We start from the raw sequence: 27602 nt of genomic DNA on the forward strand, positions 1-27602 counted from the left end.
GTGATGAGTGGAAAGGGCAGATGAACATAATGGGTGCACAGAAATGAAAAGAGGTCTCCTAGTCGAGGTCATGATGAGATCTGAAGTGGGTGAAGGAATGAAGGAGAATGAATCTGTAGGGTTCTTTACTTGAGAAGCCAAGGAATAAACGAGAGGAGGTTAATTACTTAGGTGGGGTGGACTTTGTAGACCCCTCATGATAACCAAACTTTCTAGATACTTCCAACAATACTGTGAAGAAAGCAGAAGGGCATGGTGGAAGCCGAAGTTCTGCATTAGTTAGCAGCAACAGACTCCGAATCAATTATACAATGAATGTGAAAAAATTCATTTGGAATATATGTATATATAATATTGTATATTTATCTAAAATCAAGCTAATCACTGTCATACATCGTATATTTTTTCCTCAGGAAATAGTGACCTTCAGACTCAAGAATGTTCAGATGTTTCTCTACAGAGAGCTTGTTTGCTGAAGGAATTTTATAGCTCAAAAACTATTTTACAACAACAGCTGAAAGTCTAGCAGGATGAGAACAGAAAATAATTAAATTAGAGATACATTTAGATGAATCTTATTTTTCATCCAGCAAGTCCAACTGCTCTCCAGATTTCAGAGTAATAATGTAAAATGCCCTTTCTACCAGCTTTGGATTTTCATGCAAGACATTAAAATAATTTGCCCAGATACAACTCAAGGAAAGTAGAAGAGTCTTTTTATTGTATAAATATATAAATATTAAAGTACTGAAAATAAGTTGCATACTTTGGTTTGTTACCTAGAAATAGAAAGGGATATATATATATATATATATATATATATATATATATTTTTTTTTTTTTGGTCGTCTATACTTATGTAGTCTATAAACTCATTACTGCTCATAACTAAATTACTTCTTTTCTAGAACAAATTTTTAGACTGAGGCATCATGGCAGGCTGTACTCAAATGGTTCACCCTATCAACTACAAAAACACACAAAAAGGATGTTTCATAATCTATTTAAAATACACAGTCAAATCAGATGGAAGAAAGACAAATCCCTCAGATGCTTGAAATAAAGAAATAAAGTCAGAATAGTAGGCAAGCCTAATCAATACGTATCCATGAGGTGTTTAGACCAAGAAGAGATTCTAAAGATCTAACTATAAATAAAATTTAGACAGGAAACTAGAACTTTTCTCATTGCTTAAGTCTTGAGCTCTAAATACTATCTATCATCATGATCTAAAAAAATTTCATCCAATATCCCAGCAACAAAAAGTTAGAAAAGCATTTCTTCTTTCTTATCTTTGCAAGGGAAATAAATATAAAAACCTCAAGAATTCATGTATCTAGGTATAGAATACTGATTTATAATACCTACATGGTAGAAAAACTACAAAATAAGAAATGAACAGAATCTAGTAGAACCACTGAAATTCCTGGAATCCCTAACAGAAACCAAACAAACAAAAATAATTGAATTTAAATGCCTTAATAATTCAGGATATGCAGAAACGATACAGAGTAAAAAGCTGAATAGTAGCACACCCACACAAAATAATTACAGACAACATGAGGAAATAAACTATGTAGGAAAGAGTCCACATATAAACAGAAATAGCACAAAAACTGAAAATAGCTAAATAATCTGAAAGTGGCTATTACATAAGTTTGCATAAAATGTTGACAGGTATAATATGAAGGACTAGAAACCAAAGAATAGGATACTATAGCTCTTCCTTTCTCCCTCGCCCTCCATAGCTCGGCCCTTCCTTCCTCTCTCCCTCCTTGTCCCTCTCCCTTTTCCTTCTCTTACCTCCTTAATATAAAGAGAAAATGCTGCTATCAGTGACTTCCAGACCTGGGATTTTGACTTTTGGCTATAACAAAAGCAACAAGAATCCATATGTACCATTGTCTCAGTGGATGGCACCACTGAGTCCAAGCAATGGTGGCCCTAACAGTGGCAGTGGAAGCAAGGGAAATGACCAACTGAGCAAAACCAACCTGTACATCTGGGGATTGCAGCCAAGCACTACTGACCAAGTTGTGTCAGTCATACCGCAAGCTTATCTCCACTAAGGCCATACTGAACAAGACTACGAAAAAAAAAAAATGCAAAGGCTATGGCTTTGTGGATTTTGACAATCCTTCAGCTGTAAACTGTAATAGCACTGAAAGCCCGCGGTATACAGGCACATAGGACAAAGGAACGGGAGCGGAACCTCACAAATTTATACATATCAAACTTCCTATTCACAATGGATGAGCAGGAACTAGAGAGCATTCTGAAGCCCTTCGGCTAGGTTATCTCCACTTGAACCCTTTGCAACACTAGTGGGACCAGCAGAGGGGGTGGCTTTGCAAGGATGGAATCCACAGAGAAGTGTGATGCTATCATGATCCCCTTTAATGAAAAATATATTAAAACACCCCCTGGAGTACCAAGCCCATTTGATCCACTGCTTTGCAGATTTGCTGATGGCGTTCTAAAGAAATGACAGGATCGAGAAAAATCTGTGCAAAATTGACAGGTCTAGCCAAGGAATGGAGACATGGGTGATATGGCCTTGACCTACGGCCCCACCACAGCTCTTTAGAATGGGTTTTACCCAGCTCCTTAAAACATCACACCCAAAAGGATGCTTGCTCAGTCTGAAGTCTCTCCATATCTTCCATCTCCTGAGCCTTCTTACCAGATAGTAACTCAGACATCTCCTCCCCAAGTACCTAACTTATCTTGAATGCACCACCAGTCATACTTCATGTAGCCTTCAGTTCCATTTCTGACACCAGGGATGAATCACCTCATTTTTCTCCAGCTTGCCTCCATGATGGGACTTCTTACCCAGCAACTGCGCCACACTTCCCTTAGCACCACGGCATGTATATGCCAACAGCTGTAGCTATGCAAGGAGCTTACATCTCCCAGTACAAATCTGACTTTTTCCAATGTTTCAGTTGAGGAGAGTAGTGGCCAATAAAATCAAGTGATAGTGGATGCTCCCTCAGCCCAAGTGGTCTATGCTTTCCAGTTCAACAAGTAACAGTGGATTTCCCTCCTCATCTTTGTTGAACACAAATGAATTCTTGGAGATGCTGATGCTCCCAGACTCCAGAGGGCTAACCAGGAACACAGGCCATGTGTGGGCCCTGCTAAGAACTGACACTTGGCCATCGCTTTTCACAGGCCTGGTCCTGGAAAAGAAATCTCTGCACCCCCACCCTCTTCTACTTCTCCATTGCTGATGGAGGCTGGAGGAAATGCCATTTTTTGTGTGTGTGTGTGTGCTACAGTCAAGGAGATGAAAAACTTTTTTCCTCCTTTCTTTCATAATAAACTATAGGATACTGTAAAATAAGTGCAGACATGTTTCACATAGACACGAACTGAATTTCTAGATATAAAAATATAATCACTGAAGTAAAAGAAAGTTCGTGGGCAAATTAGACAGAGATGATGCCTTAACTGGTGAGGCAGAAGATTAGAATGAAGAAATCAGGAGAACATAGTACAAAGAGAGAGAGATGAAAACATGAAAAAGACGTGAAGTACACCTGAGAAGGTAGTAGATGATCCAACATAATTGAAACGGAGCTTCATAAGAAAAAAAAGAGAAAATATTTTTGACAGGCGTTGTTATTTAAAGAGAGATTATCTATGAATTTTTATTAACCGAAAAAGACAAGAGTTCTAGGATGGAAGAAAGACACCGATTCCTAAGCAATAAAAATAATTATAAATACACACCTGAAAACTGTGAGTAGTAATTGCATAATTTACAAAACAAAGAAAACGTAATTGATTAGGAAAGCAGAAAGGGAAAATATTTTTATACATAATATATTAAAAATAATAGAAAAGAACATTGCAAACTAGGTCCAACTTTGTGATCAGAACAATTAAGATTAAGAATGTCTGCTCTTAATTTTAGAACAAAATGAAATTAAGTATTCCAACTTAATTAAAAGTACATCTCCACTAACATAATGAATCAGAGCCTTTGACTGAGCTATTTGCAAAATGTGTAAGTCTTAACAGCCCCACAGAGTTGCCACAAGCCAACAAGGTGTGCAAGGCCCAAATAGGCAAGACCCCTGTCCTATGCCCACTTCAAGTTAAGCAGGTATGGAGTTATCAGTATGAAATTTTCCTTAAAGAGGGGTTTATGCAGTTTTTTTAAAAGTCTGAATATCAATATTATGTGCTGTTTTTCCATATGAATGTTTATCCCTCTCTTTAATTCTCAATCTCACTAGATAGAACTATACTGGATTGATAAGAATAGAATAATACCAATAGCAACAATGGAAATAGCTACTGAGATTTACTTTTTTTTTTTTTTTAATTGAATACTTAGAAGTATAGAGCAGGAATTTCATCTAGACAAATGGGTTAGGAAAAGATGGCTCAGACTGCTTAGGAACCTTATAAAATTCTCACATCTGGTAAGTGGCAGAGCCAGAATGTGATGCACTCTCAGACATGAAAGAGATAAGCACGTGTGTGTGCATTTTACGACCTTTAACCATTCAGCACCCTTTTTTTACTTTCTTTACAAAATTCCATTATTCAGAAAGATAAGAACACCAAGCACTTCTTCTGGTCCATGAATATACCTGTTAGGTCAACTCTTCCCTCTCAGTAGGTGGGGCCAATATTGCAACTAATTATCCTATTGCATTCTCTCATAATGAGTGGCTGACATATCTTTTAGCTATTTAACTTTATTACAGACCTTCCCTTATATTTATGTGAAAGAGCCTCTTATGCGCTCAAGTTGTCTAAAGTCATGATTACTACGCCCTTTTCATTAGCATTTTATTCTGAAGGGCTTGTAGAGGATTCTCCTTGACATCAAATTTCAGAGGAGTACTTATGCTACTGCTGTAATGTCTGAAGTCTGACGCAGATTGCCAAATCAATCAAATGATCAATCAATTGATCAATCATGGAGATTTTAAGCAGAGGTTATATAGTGAACACCTTCCACGGAGTATTAATATGTGTCATGTACTGAATGCTAGCACTGTGCCACACTCTTCTGGGCCCTTTATTCACATCACCACATTAATATTAAAGCAATTTGATGTTATGAATTACTATGGCTATTTTCCTTCTCTGTTTATTCTACTTATAGTCTTTATCGACGTGTTCCTGACTTTTCCTTTATCTCCAGTGCTTACTCTTCCTAATTAATAACTCTTTCCTCTAGATTCTAAAAGCAGTATGCATATAACCCTATTGGAGCCCTGGTCGCATTGTAATACATTCAGGTGAGCTGTGTATATCCCTGTCTTCCTCCATTCCATATCCTCATTGAAAGACACCATCACATTTTGTTGATGATATCGTTGAGCATTAAGAGGGACAAGAGAAGTAAAGGTGTACCTGGGAACAGTCATTGTAACTTTTATTCGTTGTACTTTTACAACGTTATTCTAGGCACTTCTCTCCTTTAATTCTGAGAAAATAAGTAAAAGTAACCACATTTTACTGATGAGGATGCCAGGGTCTCGAGAGGTCAAACTACTTGTCCCAAGTCACTTAAATGTACTCTGTTGCCTGGCTCATAAATACTCTCTCCTTCCACATTTCATGGAACTTATTAAACATTTTTAATGACTTAAATTTTGATTTGCAAAGTTGTGACTCTAAGTGCAGTGTTTCCTTTATTGTATTCAGTCTCTTGGTAGATGTGTATTGATTATTTAAAGTACCAGAACAGGATATATTAAGCAACCTCTGTTGCCTAAAAAGGCCCACTAAAACACAGATTATTGCCCGAATATCTTGTTTGTTAGCTATGGTAGCTTGCAGTGATCCCAATTCATTTCACATATTCCCTCAGATTCCCTAGCTCCCTCTCAACAGCTTTAGCCAATGGCTATGAGTGGAAGTATATATAGCACTTCTATGTAAAAGAACAGGGAAGTAGTCTGAGAATTCCATGTATGATTTCCTTCCCTGCCTTGGCAGTCAGAACATCTGCTGTGGTGAAATATCTATCAGCCCAGGTATCTGAGGGACTGTGTGGAGCAAGCACTCTGTAAATGTGAGTTGGACACTTAGCATGAATGAGAAATACACTTTAAGCATAATCACTGATATCTGGGAGTTAATTTGTTACCAGAACACAACTTAGACTATCATGGCTAAAACAACAGCAATTACCAATGAAAACATGAAAACTTGACACCTTCAAAAAGCAATGTATCACCAAAGTGTGTATGTATATGTGTGTGTGTGTGTGTGTGTGTGTGTGTGTATAGTATATCTATCTATCTATCTATCTATCTATCTATCTATCTATCTATCTATCTAGACAAACATTATATGCCTCTTTCCAAAGTGTAAGAGATGTTGGGCATCTACCTTTCTGCCTGTTTTATGCAATGAGCATTGGGCATAACAGATCTTATTTTTGTTTCTGGCATTCTAAAATAAAAGCCTGGTCAACTCATAGTATTATCTGTAACACATATTAAAGAGGAGAAATTTTAACATGATAGTTTCAAACTATAATAAGTTTCAAGCCTGAAGCAAATTTGTCCCAGGGGAATCTGGTATAATTGTTATTTTGCCAAAGAACTGTTGTTCATTATTGAAAATCAAAATCTAAATTATGACTACTAACGTATTTTAAGTAATAGGTATATGGATCTCTACCTTTATATGTCAAATATAGATTTCAACAATCTTTGTAACATTTGACAGTATTTCCATGTCCTGTGATACATTATGTTTTATTAGGTCGATAATAAATAATATTAATTGAGTAGCTACTCTGTATTAGGAATATCACTATGGTTAAGATATGATAAATTAATGGTCTTGTTACCCTCTAAGAGCTTATAGTTAAGAAGTATAGTGAGACACATTAGAAAATAATTCCAAAACAAAATGATACAATGCACAAGGAACATACATGAAGGAAAACATTATTCAGCCTATGTGAGGGGGGAGATAAGAGAAAGCTTTGTTGGGAAGGTGGCAACATTGCTGTGAAAGATCTGTAGGAATTAGAACGTCAGTCAAGGGGAAAGGAATTTTAAATAGAGAACAGCATGAATAATAGCAGAGAGATTCAACATAATACCCTGTCCTGACTCTAAGTAATTCAGTACTACTAGATTATGACATGCAAGGTATGGACTATCAGGAGACAGGATTATAAAAGTCTCTCATTATTTTATAATCGTATGGAGCCACTAATTTATATATTAGGTAGATCACTCCTGTGGCAGTGTGAAAGAAGCTATGGAAGGAATATTTTCATAAGAAAATAGTTTGGGGAGAAAAATAAACTTTGAGAAACACTATAAAAATTCATCATTTTATTTATACCACACCCGAAGTTTGAGTCATGATTTATTGAAACCATATGCTATTCTCAAAACAGACTCACTGGGTAGATATAATAATAACCAACCCAAATTATCTCAATTACTTAAAATTCTAATAACCTATAAAGTGTTTTTCTATACATATGCAAATATTTGATGAGCCAAAATTAGTGCAGACATTAAATAGTGTCAATATATGAGAAATGAAATAGCAAAATTCTGTAATCTGATCGTTGTTAAAACCAGGCTGAATAATTCAGTCTTCTACCACAGTGTTTCCCTAGCCCTTTTTTTAGGCTTGAATTATTAATCCTCTTCTGCTTTTCTAGCTAGACACTACCATGTGGATACAAATACCAACATATAAAAATATTTTCTGAATAAATAACTCATATAAAATAACACATCATAATGCAATCTTTAAAATATAACTTAGCAAACAATTAGGAAGTGACTACTCTCAGGCTAAGAGTATATAACATGATATGAAAGACTTATATTATAGGAAGCAGAATACAATCCGTTAAGTAATGTGCTATTTTTCTTCCAAAAATATTCGAAAGGAAATATTAGGTCTATAAAAATAGTGTCCGAGTGTCAGGGGATGTAAAAATATGCTGAGGTTTAAATAGGAATTATGATGCTAGGAAGTATGAGATGGATTATTTAACACAATTAAGAGTCCAGCCCACTGCTTTTCCCTTGCGGCAGAGACTGGTTGGTTATCCCTCAAACTCATTTCCCTTTCCTCCTTGATACATACCAGATAACATTTTCTAGTTTCTTATGCAGTTTTGGCCAATTTAATGAAATTCCTGTTCTTGGTCCATTCAAAAATAAATTAAAATCAAAACCCTCACATGCAATAATTTACACTCCCATACCCCTTATTTTCCAAATGAATTCATTTGATGCCGTGGAAGGTCACTGAAGCCCTTGTTGATATCGGAACCACCACTTAGGAGGAGGCCGTGCCATCTGTTTAACACCCTACTGGATTTTACACAATCAAGAAATGAACTTCAGTTGGATTAAATCATTAATATTTGGGGATCTGTTTGTTAAAATAGCTAGTTAGTACAACGAGAGTAGATGGATGGATACATCTCTCAGGAATGTGTGCATGCATATATATATTTATATAAATTTATATTAAATTTATATATAGTTACATATTTGTATATAGTGTTTATATATTTATATTTATTATATTATATATAAGTACATATCTATATATAAAACTGTGCAATGAGACTAACGTATATATCGAATATCAATGAATAATATATTGAGAAAACCCACATTAAATTATTCATTCATATGAAGACGAGAATATTCTTGTATGATTAGTGCATTTTCTCCCTGAAAATAGACATGTGTAGGAAGATAAATTGTATTCAAATATATCTTTGGAGAATATAGATTAAGAATGAGAAAGAATGAAAGAATTGTAGTAAAGGAGCAAGGAAGATAGATACTAGTGGTTTCAGGCATAATTACTGAGAGCAGGTCAGAAAGATTTTAAAAAGGAGACTTTTGTTTTGAAATAAATTGTAATTAATCACATCTTGCCAAGCAAAAATAAATAAATAAATAAATGCAGCCAAAATACTGAACAATAAAAGTAGAGTAAGGAACACATAAACTTAAGTTGGCAAAACCGTGTAAGCATCCACAGTGTGGACAAAGCAGTGAGGACGAGAAGGCTGGAGGTTTGCTGGGTAGAGATGCTCTAATTCAAGTGCTTTCATTATGTATTTACACCAAGATAGTTACTCTTGACTTCAACTTTGTTATATCCTTACGAATACATTGTGATTTTTCAAATGTCATAAATTTAATAAAGCTGTATTTAAGTTTATTTACATAGATAATTTCTGTAGTTTTTCTCAGTTATTTTATGTCTATAACAGTAATAAACCATTTTTTTTTCCCACTAGGAGGTGAATAGGGCAAATGTCTCTACCAGAATGTCTCTTTGCCCTTTCTTTATTGCGATCGTCTGATTCTAGGAGTTATTTACATCTGGAAATAGAGCATTTTCAACAGAAATGTAGAAAAGTAAAAGGATTGGAGAACACAGTTGTAGATAAAACAAAGAGCATTTGTGACTAAGTAGATGTAGTTGGTTAAGGAGAGAAGGAATTCAAGATTATGTCTGGGTTTTTGACTTGGGTGACTTGATGGTCAGTGGTATAATTTACTGAGTTACAGAACAGAGAAAGAAGAAGAATTTGGCTGAGATAGATGTTTTCACTTTTTGACAGCAAAATTCCATTGGCTGTGAAATATCTCAGTGAAGGTATTAAGAAAGCAATTAGAAGTGGATATACAACTTAGAGGAGGTAAATCTGAGCTGAAAATATACATTTATAAGCCATAAAATTGTAAGCAATGAGTGTAGGAATGGAAGAAGATTTTATCACCTATGAGTGATGTGAGAGTAATTTTTCAAAGTGACTAGTAAAAATGCCAGCATGGAAGACATGGGAAGAGCAATCATTGATTGATACAGATTAAAAATTCAGAGAATACCAAGTGTTGGTAAAAATGTAGCACAAGAGGACAACAGGAACTCTTATGTATGCTAGTAGAAGAGAAACATTTAAACATTCAACTCATACATCTTTTGTAAAATAGTAAGTATTCATATCATATGATTTCACAATTGTAGTTTTAAGAATATATCTAAATAAATGTTTATACATGTGTATCAGGTGACACAACATGTGTAAAAGCATTCCTAGTAGCATTGTTTGTAAAAAAAAAAAAAAAGAAAAAAGAAAAAAGGAGAAAATACAAGGGTTTATCTACAAGAAAGGTAAAATGTGTACACTTTCAATAACATAATAGTAAAAATTTTTATAATTTCAACATGAATGAATCTTAAATTATATTGAGTGGGGGGAAAAGACAGAGAAGAATACATATAATGTGCTGCCCTCAATATAAAACTGAAAGCATGCAAAACTTTCAATATGTTGGTAGGGGTATAAAAAAATATAGAGAAAAACTATAATTAAAAAACCCAGTAAAAAATCATAAAAATCAGATCTCCTTGGTAGGAGAGAGAAAGATACAAATAAAGACCATATTATTTTATATGGGTAGAAAATTTAACGATAAAAGCAAATTTTAAAAATCAAATGGGTACTTGCAAAGGAAATTAAAAACAGCTACCATGAAAGTAAGAAAATTAGTTAGAGAAAACTATAGAGAAAGCAATGTTCAAAGAAGGTGGAGGAGCAGTTGATTGTCAAGAAAATGACTACTGGTAAATAGTCAAGAAAAGTAAATCAGAAAACTATTCGGTTTGTGTCAAAAAGGTAATTAGCAATATTAGCTAGAGTAAATTCAATAGAGTGGGGGACTGAAAGCCAGAATGGGCTTTTTGGAGGAATGAATGGAAAGTGAAGAAGTGGAAAGATCAGAGTCAAAAAGGGTTTGGGAAGGATATATGTTTAAAACTAGAAAGCCTTGGCCTTGCCTAAGTACTTATGAGAAAGATCATACAGAATGGGGAGGCGTCAAAAGCACAGAAAATAAAAAGATCAGTTATTCAATTGAGTGAGTAGAATGTGGAGAGATAATATGATCTAGATTATAGATGAGAGGTTCAGCTTCTGGTCTTGACAGACAAGCCTATATTATCCTGACTCTTCAGCTGAGAACAGCTTTAAAAGCTGAAAACAAAGACTTAAAACAGCAACAAAAAAGCCAGGATTTGAACAGGTTAAGACGGGCATTTACTGAGTCCCAGTGTAAAGGGATAGAAGGCAAGCAAAACTTAGCAGCACAAGGCTTGCAGCAACTGTACTGAGTTGATGCAGAAGTTAGAGTTCAGAACTGCTAAGCCAAGATCCTGGAGTGGATAAAAATACCCAACATTTTCCCTATGAGGTCTCTGACCAAGCATACACTGTACATATGGGGAAAAACACCATGCAGTCAGAACTAGCTAAGCAGCTAAAGAGCTGAGCAGAAATTTTAGGATTCTTGTGCTTGGGAGACAAAGTTGAAGATCCAGAACAAACAGGGTGGAAGAAACTTGATAATAGCCCAGGCTTTCAGTGGAAATGCAGGTGTTAGACACTAGAAATAGGGCTTATTTGAGGAATAAGAGCAAAACATCTGCCAAACTCTATTCCCAAAATACCTGCTTTCCAGGTTTTTTTAAAAATCCCTTCCTGGAGAAAAAAAAATATTATCCTCTATAATTATCCATATTTAATGGTTGGTACTCATTAAAAATGGCAGGCATGGAAAGAAAGGATGAAAAGATGATCTCCCCTCTCCCCAAATGAAATAAAATAAAGAACCAATAAGTGATTCAGATATTAGACTTATCAGATCAAATTTTTTTGAACTATAAAATATATAAGAAAATAGAGAATACATGAAAAAATTATAAGAGAACTAAGAAAAAGAATCAAATTTAAAAAGTTAAGTATATGCAATCACTTATTTTAAAAATCTAGATTAGCCACCACAGAAAAGTACACTGTTGAACTGAAAGATAAGTTCGTAGAGAAAATACAAACTGAAGCACATAGAAAAAAAAAAAGAGAATAGATACACAAAGACGAGGTAGAAAGGTATAATGTATGGGTAGCTGAGGCCTCATATGGAGAGTGAAACAGAAAATGGAACAGTTGCAATATTTGAAAAAATACTAGCTGATGGTTTTCCAGATATATTCATAGGCATCAATCCACAGATTTAAAAAGCTTGACAAACACTAACCAGCATAATGTAAAGAAAACCACACCTCAGCACATGACATATTTACTTGCAAACAGAAAGTCCACAAACAGAAGAAACTCATAGTGCAGTGACAAAATCAGAATAGCAATGATCTTTATGGGATAGTATTGAGTAGACAGAATAAAAGGAACTTCTGGTATGCTGGTAATACTCTATTTGTTGATCGAGATCATTATTAAACAGCTATATTTACCAAGTAAAAAAAGATTCTCACTGGACACTTTGTTCATAATTCTTACATATGCAATACTTCTATGAAAAGAGTTTATTTGAAATAAAAGCCCATGAACTTTATGCTTTGAGACTTGACAAAATGATTTTAAGAAACCTAAAGAGTTAAGGGTGGCCAAAATACATCTGAATAAAGAAAACAAGGTGGGAAAATTTCCTCTACCAGATATCAAGGCTCATTATAAAATTACAGCAATTAGTGAAGTATTATTCTTTAGGAATAGACAAATCAGTCAAAAGAACAGAAGAGGCTCATAATAGAGACCCATGCACACATGGCCATTTGATATGTGATAAAATGTCATGGACAAACAGAAAAGCCATTTTTTTCCAAATAAAAAAATGGTGCTGGGACAATACAATATCTGTATGGAAAAAAAGTAGACCCCTGTATCACACTAACTACAAAATTTAATTTTGGATTACCGAAAATTAAATTATGAAAAGGAGAATAAATAGTTAAGCATCTAGAAGGTAATATAGAAGAATATTTTTTAATTTATAAGTTTTTTAATTTAAGAATATCTTTTAAGTTATAAAATTATAAAATTACTTGGAGTAGGGAAAAACCTATTAAACAGGACAGGAGAAAAAGCAATAAAAAAATGACTATATGAAAATTTTTAAGTATTCTTTATAAAAAAAAAATTGACCCTTAAGAGATATAGCTGACAATTCACAGAGTGATGAAAGTTATGTGTGCTATATATCCACAAAAGAATTGCTTCCAGAATACAAAAAGATCTCCTGCATAAGAACAAAAAATAGACAGACAACCTCACAGCAAAATAGACTAGATATTTGAAAATCTTTTACAAAAAAGATATACAAATGGCCAATAAACATGTGTTCGACCTCCCTAAAGAGAGAACCGAAAAATTAAAAGCACAATGAAAGCCACTGCACATCAATCAGAATGACTGAAAATAAGAAAATAATATCAGATGTTGGTGAGACTATGAAACAATGACAATACCTTACAATTATGGTAGTGTAAATTTACACAGTTTCTTTGGGAGATCATTTTACATTATCTACCAATGTTGAACAAACTCATACCCACAGAACCAATACTTCCATTATTTGATATCTCCCTAATTTAAAAACATACCTATGTGCACAAAAAAAATTAACAAGAATGTCCAGAGGAGCATGATTCATAATATCACCAAACCGAAAATAAATAACCTGCATATCTCTCCGCTGTAGAGTGTATACAAATAGTGTTATGTTCATATAACTAAATGAAAATGAACAAGTATATAAATTTCACAAGTGGAAGCCAGGCACAAAAGACTGTTCTATGAATTCATTTATATAAAATTTAGAAAACAGGCAAAACTATAGTGTTCAGAGATCCATGATTATGGAGTAAAACCAAACAGATGCAATAAAATAATTACCATATAGATCAGGTATGGGGCTGCCTTTGAAGGAAAAGAAGGGTTTAGTGGCAGGGAACAGTATGAGGGAGGCTCCTGGGTCCTAAAAACATTCTATTTCTTGACCCGTATGGTTGTAGATTTTGTCATAACTCATTTAACAGCATATATTAGTATGGGCATATGTGTGTATGTATGTGATTTTTTTGTGTATGTGTTCTATGTAAAAAATAGTTAAATCGATAAAAATTTTTAAATAATAAAATTAGTTAATATTTGTTAGAATTATTTTACAAGTTATAAAATATACATAGGCAGAGGTTTTTCTTTTCATTAATGTTATTAGTTTCGAGAAGCTTATTACTACCTAATAAACATTTTCATCACTTTTACTAGACAATCAAATATAAAGAACAATTTAAAAATGTATGAGTGCAATGTTTTCCTTAGACCTTTTAACAAGTATAACTGAGGGGTATAAATTTGACCAAGAAGTCTTACTCCAGCTCTGACACATTTGCTATTTAGACCATTGCAAAGTCAAAATAAGCAACCTGTGTCACTTTTCTTCCACCTGTTAAATCATCTTCTAACATATATCCAACTCTTTCTGAAGCATGATCTAAGATTATACAGTTGTTTTTTTTTTTAAATCCTTAAATATATTGCAACCATGGAGATAACAGCTGTATAGATCAGTGATTATTAAAATGCTTTACAAAGGAATTACTGAACTCACACTGAGAGTTAAAAGAGATAAGCATACCCATTTAAAAAGGCAAAACTATAGTTGTGAAATCACAAGGCACTGGCTATGGTTTTTCCAACAGTAATTTGAAGAGAATTTTTCATTTCAGTCTTTCTGAGGGTGGCAGCAAAAACTTGGCATTCAAGATTTCCGAATCTCTTAGAAACCATTCTTTATTATTTAATGTACACTGACAATTATTTTACCTTATAATATATGTCTCACAACATTTCCCAAAAAAGATATATTAGGAAATTTATAATATATATGCAATATAGAACAAAGGTTAAAGGGAGTGACTATTTAGAGGAAAGAGGTAAAAATTTAAAAAGAACTGAGATAATTACTGTAATTAAATATTAAAGGTTCCATTGTCATGCTGAGTGTTAATACTTTGTAAGAACATTTGTTTCCCAAAAGCTTTCATGTGATTGCTACCCATACTGTCAAAACTCTCTATAAGCAGTTATGTGAGAAGCCTGGCTTGCTCTGCACTACATAAATTAGAATTTAGGGACTAACGAACCAGGCAGTAGGAACTAGCTCATAGTCCGAGCTATTGTCTCTGATTAGTTTTGTACTATTTTTGTAATTTTATGCAAATTATCATTTTCCCAAGCTTCCGTTTTCTCTTTGGTCAAATGTGGCTATATGGCAGGATAACCACTTAAGTTCTCATCCCTAATCCATGATTTGATTAGTATATATGAAACTTTTTTTGTCATATTCTAGGAAAGCAATATTTTAGCCTCACAGGTCATGTAGTCTCTGTGGCAACAACTCAAATCTGATGTTGTAGAGTGAAAGAAGCCAAGACAATACCTCTACAAATAGGCATGGTTGTGCTCCCGTAATACATTATTTACAAAAAAGGGCTACAGGCTGGATTTGACCCTTGGGCATTTGTTGGCTAATTCTTGGCACTTGCTGTCATCTATCAAGTATTTGGTCAAAACTGGATGTAGATATAATTGTGAACAAAGCAGCTAATGAAAATAAACTCACAAACACTGCTAATTTGGATGCTTAAAAAGAACCTGTTTGTTTTATTTGCTCATTTATGCCAAAATCTTCTACCAACCTGCTTGTTAAATGGGATTTTCGAGATCATATTTCAGCTTGCTGGATTGAGATTCTGTTCGTGTATAGGGAAGAAATGGCTTAGAGAAACTGGCAGTATGGTCTCTATCTTATGCTATACCTTCGGTTATACACAATGCCTACCTTTAAGCATTCAAAGTTAAGTGGAAGCTGAATAATCATCTGTAAAATAAGATCAATGCATGTACCTACATAATAAATCAGGTTTTGCAAATAAGTTTTCTTCAAAAGCAAGTTATGCTATGATTATTTAAAATGGATTCTGGAAAAGGTGGGGGTACTTCAATTTAAAGATAATGTGTCATTTGGGTTTTTATTTTCTTATCTTGTTCATGCTTATCTCTTTCTGGCTTTTACACCAGGGACTGTCTAAGAAACTGCTATGGCTAAGTGGTTTTGAAGAACTCCATGGGATTTTTCCACATTAGGAAACTGAGTAGAAGTACCTACCATTTCCATCTCGAGTTTACCATTGGTCAGATCTCAGAAGTAAATAGACAAAAAAAAACATAAACTCATATTTAATAGAAATAACTGGACACTAATATAGTATTACTTCCTTTGAAATCCATTATTGGATTATAATTTTATGTTATTTTGGTCATTCAAACAACCTGCCAAAATAATGGTTCCAGAAAACATTAGCAATCTTTGTTTAGTGGATTAGATCTAAGCATTAAAAGATGAATAAATAAATTATAATATAATAAAGCTCGGTAAAGATATTTAAAGAGTAAATAAGATATAAACTCTCATTAGAGTTTATCTCAAAGAGTTTTACAATTCACAAACCAAATTCTGATTAAAGAGTATATTACATGTTATACACTTAAGGAAATTGTGATTGAAATTACCATTTTTTTAATTAACAGATTGTCACACACATTACCCATTGGCTTTACAAAAATCATTCCCAAAATGTAAGGAGATGATTTTGCAAAGATTAGTTCTCTCAGGTAATGCAGCCCTACTTAAAAGATTTAGGATGTTTAGTCTTTACAGCATTTTGTAAGAAGGCCCATTAGTCTATGTTCTTCTCTGCAATACTAACTTATTCTATTGTACATAATTTATACTGTTGTTAAGTATTTATTGACTGATATTCCTTCTTGCTATTGAAGATTTATAGCACGAACACTGAGTTCAGCATTCTTAGAGTAATAGTAAAGAATAAAGTTAATGCGCTAGAAAATTTTATAAGAAATATATATCACTTCTGCACAATCAGTATTTGGGGATTCTTCTTTTATGAAGTCATGTCTTATAAAATTCTCTTTGAAGACTGTTTCACGCAAAGGCTAGTTCCCAGAAGTTACCTTTTTGATATAAGATGAGGCATTTTCCATGTTAGTCATCTCCCCCATGTGTGCTCTGCTTTGATGATCTAGATTTGTATTTTCTTGTGACTACTTTAATCCAGACTGTGTAATTATTCACTCCTCAGTTGTGGCCCATAGGGCCAACAATTAGCCTTGACAAATAGATTAGTGGCATCCTTTCACAAAGAAACTTTGAAACAAGTATATATAAAAAAAATATGCTTCAAAAAGAGACATTCTTTCAAAGCTGATCATAAGAACAGTGACCACCATATGCCAAATGTATGATTTAGGTAGACAATGAGACGTTTAACATATCATCTTAAGATAGAGTAAAGTAGTACATTTTGCCCAATAAGTGGCACTGTTTCAAATCAACATATAAAATTGTGACATGTGGATCATTTTAGGTAAAATAATCAGCCAATAATAAAATACTAAGACCAATGACATGGGTTATCCAACTAAAAAACATAGCTTCAATAATTATAATAGTAATGAAACCAATAATAGTAATAGTAATAACTCTCACCATTTATTTTGGCTATTATGTGCCAGTCATCCCGTTGTCTTCTTATATATCGAATTTTATTGCATTCTTTTTTAAACCGTGTGAACCAACACAATATTATTAATTTTCTTTATAAATGGAAGAAATAAAGACTCAAGGAGGATAAAAATTTTTCCCAAGGTCACAGAAATATAAGCTGCAGAGATGGAATTTATGCTTCCAACTTTTGAATTACAAATTTCTATACTCTTCTTTTTCCAGCTTTATTGTCTTTAAGGTATAATGAATAAATAAAATTATATATATTTAAAGTATACAGCATGATGATTTGACATACATATACCATGTGGAATTATTACCACAATTAAGTTAATTAACACACTCATCACCTCACATAGTTACCATTGTGTGTGTGTGTGTGTAGTGAGAATGCTTAAGATCTACTCACTTAGAAAATTTAAAAATATGGTACAGTATTATTAATTATGATTATCATAACTTATTCATCTTATAACTGAAAGTTTGTACCTTTGACCAACATGTCCATAACCATAGCCCCTGGCAACCACCATTCTACTCTCTGTTTCAATAAAATTAGACTTTATTTTTAGATTCGACATATGAGGATGATCATATAGTATTTGAGAATATTATGCTAAGTGAAATACTCCAGACAGAGAAAGGCAAGCCCTATATTCTTAATTGCTAAGATTACAAACTAAAAATGAACAAACTGACAAATTAAGACCTCAGAATTTATGAGCTAGAATTATGACCAGATGTTTAATTTATATATGACAGTACTTCTGTCATATATAAATTGGCCTGTTTTCTTGGTGTAATTTCTGTGGGCACCTACTTTTACTCTTAAACATGTCCCAGTATGGACAATATATTATACGGTCTGTCTAGCTAGATGCATCCTTGGAGAGTATTTTGTGTAATACATGAATGTTACAAATACGATTCAGCCTAAAAGAGATAATGATTTGTCTGTGATCTCATAAGTAGTTATTGGCACCATACTCTGAAAACTCTGTCCATTCAACCTTCCAAAAATACTAAAATTCATTTCAGCAATTCAATGGATATTTGTTAACAGCCTACTTCATGCATAACCTTGCTCTAAGTACTATAAAGAATACAAAGAAGCAGACACATTTTCAGTTGTTCTCAGGCAAGTGAGGAAATTCCTAGGGAAACAAGAAATATGTCAAATGCAATATGTAGAGAATCACCTCATAGAGTGATAACTGGGTGTTGATGTAACAAAACGGTAAGCTAGAGATAGATAATGTTAATTACAAAAAAGAGCATAGCACTGCATTGGCATTAAGAAAATAAAAGTTAAAATCCAATAGATTTCTTGAGTGTAGAGTCTAGTTCTTTGTAATCTTTCCAGTGTTGGTAATATCATCAATCCATTTCTCACTAACTGAGAAATATTCGACAATATGCCAATTAAGAAGGTACTATCCCCTGATGAATTTTAAAATAGTTCTATGGATATTCATTCTCAACTACTTAGTAAATTCTTTGTAGCCAATGAACACAGTCATTTCTACTTTTGGACCCATTACAAAGAGAGGGATGGAGAGAGGGAGACAGGGAGAGAGAGAGACTGAGAGAGAGAAAGTGTGTGTGGAGTAGCAGTAATAGTAGCAGCAATATAAAGTAGCAAGCTAAATTAAAGAGGTAACATATTTTCTGGAATATTTCCCATTACTAGTTGAGGACCACACTCCAAGAAGATACTGATATCTAAATATACTAATATCTATAAGTCTGGGTTACATTGATTGATTCTTATTTAATATTTCTGGATTTCAATAGGATTATACTTGAACAATACCCAGCAACACATAGCAGAGTGGAATATCAAATAAGAAAAAGAAAAAACTTAAATCAGTTTGTCTAGAGGCAGTATACCAAAGGATTAAAAGGATGGGTAATTAAGTCAGCCTGATCTAGGTCTGAATATAAACTAACCCTATCCTCTCCCCGCTATCTTAATCTGACATTAGGCAAGTGAAGTAATGCTATAAGCCTCAGTGTCCATAGTTTCTTATAAGGCTATTGTTAAGACTAAATAAGGAAGCACGAAAATAATCCATTGTAGTAATTTTTGGAGTACAAAAATAAGTAAATGATGGTATCATTTTTTAAAGACTAGTCAGTCAAACCAGGACCAAAATTTTCTGAAAATGCAACTGTCTTTAAAATAAAATAAAATAAAATAAAATAAAATAAAATAAAATAAAATAAAATAAAATAAAATAAAATAAAATAAAATAAAAATAAAATAAAAAGGCAGCTGGGCACCTAGTCGTTTGCTCTACGGCACTTCCAAATGTGGAGACAATAAGCAAGAAGAAAAAAAAGACATGTTTGAAATTCATACTGAAATCTAGAGTCAGAGAAAGAAAAAGTGAATGAAAAAATGCTTCAGAGAAAACAAAAGCACATTGATCAGCTCTAGGGTACAGTGATCAAAAACAACTCATTTGGGGCAAAATGTAAAAATCTCTATAATATGCAGTCGGACCTTACACAACTTCAACATATCCTCAAATAGCTACAAAGAAAAATGTCTCATTAATATGTGAAATTGAAATCCTGGGCCAGTCTACTTTGTGAGTGCCCTTGTCTGCATGATGGGGAATAGGAGAGGTGTCCAATTTACCTACTCTTTTTCATCTGGGCCAAAAGCTAGCAGCAATTTGATGCAGTGTGAGAAACCAGAAAACAGATGACCAGAGTCAGCTTGTATATAGCCAGGGCAATTTGCATGTCTTCAATCTGCAGAGCTAATTGTGGAGTGAGAGCTCCCCAGAAATTGAAACGAAGGAGGTAAAAATGATCAAGCAAACATGAGAAGTCCTGTAGAAATTGCAGATTTGGCATGCTGACTTCCATTATGGAACTTATAATTCCTGGTGCTAGTCTGAATGGACATGCTAAACCTATTTACAGAAACTGAGATAAACCATTTTTTAACTGCCCGTATCTTTGTTTTCTTATATGAAACAGAGAAATGATATTAATGGCCTTACCTATCCTACTGGACATCAGTGATAATGGACTTGAAAGTGATTTCAACTGAAATCAAGAGAAAATTTTAGTGGCCTTCAAAATGACGTGAAAGGGATGAAACAAATGTTTTTAAGAAAAAATTTAAAAATATATATTTATATTTACTTTATCCTTTAACATGTCTAATTTGTATATTTTATAATACTAATTAGTAATTTAATAGTACATATACATAATTTATAAATACATGTATATAAATGTTAGAGATACTCAAAAAAATTTAATAATGACAGTAGGTTTTCAAAAGTCTTTGAGATGACTACTATGAATATTATTCAATTCACCATCAAATTGTCACCATAGTCTCAAATATGTAGACTATCTTGGGATCTTATGTTATTTTACAAAGACTTAAAGATATTTTATTGTGTTAACACTATGAAGAAAAAAATCTCATATGGTATTTCTCAAACTCCCACCCCATAACACTTTGTCATTCACCTTATTGGTAGCAATGATTAATTCTTTCCACGAGGCATTGGGTTACTCTAGTAGGTTGCTTTACTTTGATTTTCTCAACGATCACAGCTTATCTCAACTTCTCTCTTATTTCCTTTTGTTTCTTCCCACACTCGCTCAACTTTTTCTTCATCACTGACTTAGGCGCACAGTTATAGGAACTGGCTATATATCTGTTTCCTTCCTTTGTCCTCAATCTGCACTATACACATGCAATCATTCTTTCTCCATGTCCTTTCTTCCTAACACTGAGCTCCCTCTTATTCTAATGATTATTAATACACTTAAAGTATTATTAAATGTGTCCATGGCTCAGAGGACACAGTTAATGTCTAACATTTTCCAGTGTTTCCCACAGAGCCATATCACTTTCCAGCAGAGAAGACAATGAGCCATGTATAGGACAGTTCCAAAGATTGCTGAGAAAAAAAAAAAAAGGCAATTAGAGAAGAACAATAACAAAAATTATAATACAAGCTCCAGCATAAAGCAAGTGGTAAAAAGCAGCTAGTAATAGATATCTTAGCTTGTGTATAATGGAGGCTTCAGAAAAAGAGAGAAAACTTAGAATCCCTCACTTCTGATTGACAGTTACTCCATTAACAGGCAGATTGTGAAGAGGAATATAGGCGGTGTGGATATACAGCAATATCTGAAATTCCAAGTCTATGGGAATGCAAACTGGGGCTCCTGGCTGTGCCTGTGATTGACAGATCCTTGCTGTTGACAGCAGTATTTTCACCACCTTTTCAAAAGAACATCTCTTGGGACTTCTTGTCAACCCCTGACACTCTGACACTGCAGCCTGCCAGAGAGCTAATTTGCCTGTTCGGCCTACTGGCTTAGGGACACTGTGTACAGATTTCTGAGAGGAGGAGTTAAGATGGGTATTTGCTCGGAATTATGTTGGGCAGGGTAGTTCCCAGCTGCTTTTTCTGTCAGTAGAAATAATCCATTTGATACAGTCTACAGTTTTTTTGCCTTGGCTCTAATCCTGCTAGAGATAGAACGTCATGTCTCTTTTTGTCATGGGGATTTCATTTACCACCATTATTCACTAATAAATTCTGATTAAAAATATAAGAGCATTAAGGATTAAATTTCAATTTTCAATTACAAATTAAGTGAATTCGTACACATTCTCCATTAAGCATATATAAGGTTCACTGCTACTAAAAGTTTTTCAAACAGTAGAATAAAAAGTAACAGAAAGCAAATAAACTGCTTAAACACAAACAACACACACACACACAAACACACACACGCAAGGCAGACACCAAATAATTTAATGTATAAGTTGTTAAAAACAAACACAACTGTAGAATTTGTATTACTCATATTCTACCACCAAGTTCATACATAAAATATATTGAAAGTGTTTAAATAGAGGAAAACACAAATTGAAGATTGTCATGTAAATGTGACTGAAGGTTGTTAAGAAAGATTATTAAATGATGACAACAGCAAAAATGTTAGGAGAAGGAGACTGATAAATCCTTAAAAGTTCATTCCAGTTAAATGGGAATCATATTCTCAGGCTTTTGAAAAATTTCTTTTATCTATCACACATAAACTGTGTATAACTTTCTAAATTTCATAATCCTTTGAACTAGTCTTTAAAAATATACATCTCATTTTAAGATTTGGGCAAGAGACATCTTTGGAGAATAATGCATTTTACTCTCTAAGCAAAGTTGCTCTTAGAGTTATTAGATATTTTTTAAATTGTTATGACAAAATATACAGAACCCAAGCAATTTAAATTTGATTTCTTGGCTTTTTTTTCCAATATTGTTTTGATGTTTATGAACCAAGAAAATCATTAATTGACATAAACCAATCTATGAAAGTTTGATTCTGTTTGGCTTGGTAATGGAGCAATTGCTGGTGGAAACAGTAAGCACATAACACAAGTGAAGAAGAAATCATTCAATTCTGTCAAGTTGAGCATAAAATTTGTAAATCTTCTTGCCATTGCAGCCAAATTTAGCAAATAAAATTCTCTAGCTTTTTCTTCCCATGCACTGATTTGAAACTAGAAAATAAAATGCAGGAATTTTTGAAAGATGAGTCTCTCTGCTAGTTATTTTTTTTTTGTGACTCCATTCTAAAAATTTATTAATTAAAAATACAGAAAATACACTACAGAAATATACATCATCTGTCATCCAAGTTATGGCTAGTATTTGAAGAGTATTTTATTACAAGCACTTTCTAAATGCTTCAAATGTATTAACTCATTAAATAAAACAATTACTCTTATGATATGATACTGATATTATCCTTCATTGCACAAAGTTGAGAAAATTGAGGGAAGTATCATGTATCTTAGTTACAAGTTAAGTATAACATAATGAGTCACAGATAAGACATGCTGACTAATTTAGCTTCCACTCTCCATTCATAACTACTATTTTGTTTTTTACCATTCCATCCTCCTTCAAAAATGGATACCATTAAAATATGTTGACTTGCTGGGTCCTTCTTAACCATATTTGCTTATTAAGGGTTATAATTGCCTGGGTATAATCCTCAACATTCTTTTATAAGCATTTTCAAAGTTATTACTCAAGTGACTGGATAAACCAATTAGTTTAACTATTGCCATATCTTGGGGCAAAGAATTGTCTTTGAATTTTCACAATTAAAAAACAATGTTGCTACAATAAATATATTTTGGGCATAAAGATTTTCTTCATTTCAGCTTATTTTCTCAGGAAAGATTCCCAGACTGAGAATTGCCAGATCAAAGTATTAACACTGATTTGAATCACATACTGACAAAATGTTTATTTCAAAGGAGTTGTCTTAACACTTTCACAATCTGTTGACGTTTTCTTTTGTTATGATTATTTTTTCAAGGAAAATATAACCCAAGTTCTTCCAGAGAATCTCTTTAACAATTATCAGAGGTAACATTGATTTAATGATTTTTTTTCAAAGAGCAGAGATAGCTAAGCTTTTTGTGAGTGTCTTTTGGAATCATTACTACATCTGAATGATCCACACAATGCTAAAAAAAAAGTAGCTTTATAGCTCAAATGTTCTTATCCTGAACTCTTCAAATATTCTTATTTCTAACTCTTCTCCCATGCCTTTACTTAATGCGAAGTGCTTCAAAAAACAGTATACACACTATTATTTAACAATCTTTACACTATTAATTAATTATTTTAAAAATAAGTCTGATTAGTTTTTATAGACCTGTGTTATTATTTTGTATATGGTACAGTTGTTCTTTGAGCATTGTACTACATATATTCTTAACACATAAATATTTTTTCTAGTGCTTGCTTTTGAAAACCAAAGCTAATCTTAGACAAGATCAATAAAATTGATGACACTCCAAAGCCAGATTGATCAGAAAAAAAAAAAAAAAGAAAGAGGACAAGTTATCAATTATAGGAATAAGAGAGGTGACATCACTGCAGATTTTACAGATATTAAAAGAGTACTAACAGAATATAATGGACTCCTTTAGGCTAATAATATGGACACTAACATATTGTCATATTCTTCCACTTATCTGGATATTTGTGTGTTCATGTGTGTATATGTATCAGACTAAAGACTTTTTAAGATTTAAAGCAAGGGAGAAAACCACGTATTAATACATAAAAAGACAAACAGAATGTAAAAAAGGTCTGGAGAAAATATTTGCAATATAATGACAACCCCAAAAGTATTAGTCTTAATATATACATAGCTCTTGAAATCAATATGAAATAATAAACATCCCTATTAGGAAAAAAAGGAAAGTTTCAAAAGGAGAAGTTAAAATGGCTAATAAAAATGCATGTGTATATATACAAATATACATAATAATAAAGCACAAAGTTACATAAATATAAGGCATTAATAATTAGGTAGAATTTTCAGCTGTCACCTTCTCAGAACTATTCTCAAGGGAAGTTTCTAGTACTGGAAAGGCCATAGGTTAACATACTCATACAGGCAGCAGACATTGGTTTAGCTGGTCAGGAAGGAATTAAGTGTCTAATAACATGAGTCACCACTCTTAAAAAGTACTTAGACCTTTTGACAAAGAATTCTTCTAATATTTATGCTGTTTATCACAGCATTAATTTCATGAAATATTTGTCTTCAAGATAACTAATAATAATAAGTTGTTTAAAGTACATTATACATGTGATATATTAATAGTCAAATGTTAGCAATAATTCTTTAGGAGGATATGCAATAAAAGGAAAATTCTCAATGTACATTATTAATTTAAAAATAAAATGCAAAACAGCATATATCATATAATTGCATGTTTTTGAAAAATAATTTGAAGACATTAGATAAGTTAAAATAATGCTTACTTCTAGATAGCTTTTTAGGGGTGAGTTTAAAGCAATTGTGTGGGTTTTTTCTTTACTATGCAAATTTCTACAATAAACATTTATTAATTTTATGAATACATAGAACCAATAAAATAATTTTCTTAATAAAAATATTTGCTTAGCATTCTTCTTGCTTGCTTATCCTTTGTTTATTGAATGGATTATAGTAGATGATGTGTTTTTAATTTAATGTAATAAAATGTACATGCCTGGGGACATTTCACTTTATGATTTTTCACCCATGGGGCCATTATTTCCTTGTTAAGTGTCTTCTCTCAAAAAGAGCAGTCAGCAAATATATGAGAAATGCCTTCCCTAAGTAAACAGAATGAGAGTATTGAAAGTAGCTACTGGACAGAAATGCTCATTTTGAGAATTCTACTGTTAGGTCTCTAGCAACACATTTATAACTGAAATCCAAATAGTCTGAATAATCACTCTGTTTCCCTAAAGGGAACAAACAGCATAGTTTCTTCCTACTGTTAAGGTATGTATAGCATAGGAAAAAAATTCAAAGAAGAATGCTTGATTGCTGTATCTGACTGCTTGAGTTCTGGCTATGCTGATGAGTTAACTCTCAAAGCTCTCTGAACCTCAGTTTTCTCCCCAGAAAATACATGACTATACTGATTCTTAATTTGCAGAAATCCGTGAACATTAAAATTAAAGTGCTGAAGCCACCAGGCTTTCTATTATGTTTTATGATGTTTTCAGCAAGCCTGAAACTATGTAAAACTATGTGTTGTTCTTAGCAATGACACAGTAAGCTCTTGTGGTCTAGCTACAAACTATATATGTGTGTGCAAATTTGTAAGACTATTTTCCTCTTCTGCCTTATGAAGATAGAGTTACATGACTTTAAAGCCATTTGTATATAGTCTTAAAACGAGACTATGATTTTACTTTACAGTTCGATATATCTCCTGAGACTCTTCTGGATTAGCCATTACATTAGTAGTTTAGGCATTCCTAAATATGTTTGCTTAACAAATTTTAGAGAGGCATATAATGGCCCAGCCCCAGGTAAAAAAAACATTCAATTGATATTTCCATTGCACTGACTTTTTCTTATTTAACTCAATAACTTTTTGTTTATATGATGTTAGTTTTCTGATGAGAAATTAAATTTTAAAAATAAGGGGACAAACCTGTCAGACGAAAAAATATATATGTGTATATTGGTTCTCAAGAACAGACTGGCATAATATTTCAATTAAGCACCCATTAGCTCTCATACATCCCATCTAATGTCCTGATTGGTCAGCACAGTCTGCAAAAGGATTAAACCACAAGTTGACCATAAGCCATGAATCATGTTTCTCTTTGTGATGTTCATAAGTGTGAGCTCGTTTGATACAGCCTTATTGAAATGCTCATGCTCTTTGGTTTAGTTAGGATGTGTAGCAAAATGACAGCCAATTAGCCCATGAAACTTGATATGGAGAGTTGCACATCAGTGTTCTTCCTTGAAAGTGGGAGATGAAATGTGTTTAGATGCTTATAGTTGCAGAATAATAAAGGGCAGACACCGGAATCCAATTATTCTTTACGGATCACTTTCATTCATCCACTCATTTATTCATTCATTGACAACAATTATCATCTGCTGATTGCCAGACATCGTATAAGACTTTCTTAGTGACATAGTCTAAAGAATTAACTGTCCTTTTGAAAAGACTACTGTGTCTTTGTTTATTTAAGCTTTTGCCTAATGATCCCAAATGTTTTATGAGATAGATTTTTGCTTACCCCAAACATAGATTTACCTGCTTGGATAGGCAGAAAAGAAAGACAAAAAAGAGCAGGTTAAAAAGAATATAAGAAGCTTTTTCCTGCAATTCCTCCCCCAATGGATATTTACTATACAGTATATATGTTATTATTACTGTATAATATATTATATATTATATACACACACACACACATATATATAAAGAATATATATATAAAGTACATCTATCTATAAAGTACATCTGTATAAACTATATACATACCCTAAATATTCATGTTAGTAAAGTTTTTCTGTACTTTTTATCAGCCAGTCAGGACTGAGCCTATATCCATATAAATAAAGATGCATCAGGAAGAGATTTCATAATCCGGGCTGTAGACAGATACTGTTGCTAAGGAATTCCCTCAAACTCCCCGTGCTCCCTCTGGTCTGAAGGACAACTGCTTGATTCAAACCTAGCACACAAATCACAACACTGTTAGGAGTTTTGCAGAACTGCTGACATTGAAAACAATTTGGTGCATGAACACATGAACAAGGGTAACTCTGTTTTCGAAAGAGGGATGGAAATTTATTCTGCTT

The 27602-nt window shown here is 33.1% G+C and overlaps 1 long non-coding RNA gene and 1 pseudogene across 1 annotated transcript in view; one reads left to right on the forward strand and one right to left on the reverse strand.

The window, feature by feature from the left end:
- LOC107513661 overlaps positions 1–27602 on the reverse strand; it is a 137017-nt gene that overhangs the window by 42468 nt on the left and 66947 nt on the right. The gene's annotated exons all lie outside the window — the stretch shown is intronic.
- Positions 1824–3247, forward strand: LOC107513660 (annotated as a pseudogene).

The sequence above is a fragment of the Rousettus aegyptiacus genome, unplaced genomic scaffold, assembly GCF_014176215.1.
Source record: "Rousettus aegyptiacus isolate mRouAeg1 unplaced genomic scaffold, mRouAeg1.p scaffold_m13_p_6, whole genome shotgun sequence".
NCBI lineage: Eukaryota > Metazoa > Chordata > Mammalia > Chiroptera > Pteropodidae > Rousettus > Rousettus aegyptiacus.